This window comes from Penaeus monodon, chromosome 17 (genome assembly GCF_015228065.2).
Source record: "Penaeus monodon isolate SGIC_2016 chromosome 17, NSTDA_Pmon_1, whole genome shotgun sequence".
NCBI lineage: Eukaryota > Metazoa > Arthropoda > Malacostraca > Decapoda > Penaeidae > Penaeus > Penaeus monodon.
In genome coordinates this window covers 47,419,535-47,420,874 of record NC_051402.1, presented here as the reverse complement: position 1 = coordinate 47,420,874, position 1,340 = coordinate 47,419,535, and the positions used below count along the sequence as shown (strand labels likewise).

Sequence of the window (1,340 nt, the reverse complement as noted above, 5' to 3'; positions counted from 1 at the left end):
ATTTATGCATACAATTTCTACTATAAAACAAAATCTCTTTTAAGACCATGACTAAAAACTTATAGCCATGTGTTAAACAGCCACGAGGTCTATTGGCCTAATGGCTTACACAAGTCGTGCTTATGTACATGCCATATATATAAGATCTACGTGTGTGTGTGTGTGTGTGTGGTGTGTGTGTGTGTGTGTGTGTGTGTGTGTGTGTGTGAGTGTGTGTGTGTGTGTGTGCAAGTAGAACAACGAATATGCCGAAGGCCTGTTCATATTTACTGATTTGTCAATGCGAAAAGGTCTTCAGCCTTCGTTGTTCTAATTGCAATTTGTTAAACGTGAATTCTACACGTGCGTGTGTGTGAGATCATATATATATATACATATTTATATGTATGTCTACATATATATATATATATATATATATATATATATATATATATATATATATATATATTTGAGTGTAGATTAGAAATATATGTATATATATAACATATATATATACATATATATATGTATATATATATGTTATATATATGTATATATATATATATATATATATATATATATATATATATATATTATATATATATATATATATATATGTGTGTTGTATTATAATATATAGGTGTAAAATACATTTTGTTACATTTAGACTTATACACATATGCATATATTTATACTTATATATATACATATATATATATAATATACATATAACATATATATATAATATATATATAATATATATATATATATATATATATATATATATATATATATATATATATATATATCATAGATAGAGGTAGACCCTGGTGTACTATGAAACAGAACAAAGAACTTTTCGGATTTTTAGCACTGATAAAGTTAAAACTGACTTCTTAAAAATGAGGACACTCTCTGGCCCGTAAGGGGATCGAACCCTCGACATCCGCGTTATTAGCACGGCGCTCTAACCAACTGAGCTAACAGGCCCTGTGACATGAAAATGCGTGTGCGTGTGCGTGTGCGTGTGCGTGTGCGTGTGCGTGTGCGTGTGCGTGTGCGTGTGCGTGTGCGTGTGCGTGTGCGTGTGCCGAATAAGTATGGCGGAGAGACAGTGGGACACTCAGATTCTATCAGGTAACAGGGTAGTGCATTCAGGTATAACAATATAAAGTGGTGTTAAATAAATAAAAGAATTTATCAGCAAACTTTTCACCCACATTTCAATAGCTGGAATGAAAGGTATCGTATATAATACGATGAAATACACATCCCGTATTTCATACTTTATCGAATGTCTCAACGGATATAATCAGGCTCCATGTAATTTATATCTAAGTGAGTGATAAGATGCTGTCAAC

At 31.2% G+C, this 1,340-nt stretch overlaps 1 non-coding gene across 1 annotated transcript; it reads right to left on the bottom strand.

Annotated features, from left to right (window-relative positions):
- Positions 1 to 895: 895 nt before the first annotated feature.
- Positions 896 to 969, bottom strand: Trnai-aau. Its single transcript has one exon. It is a non-coding gene; the product is annotated as a tRNA-Ile (tRNA).
- Positions 970 to 1,340: the final 371 nt, after the last annotated feature.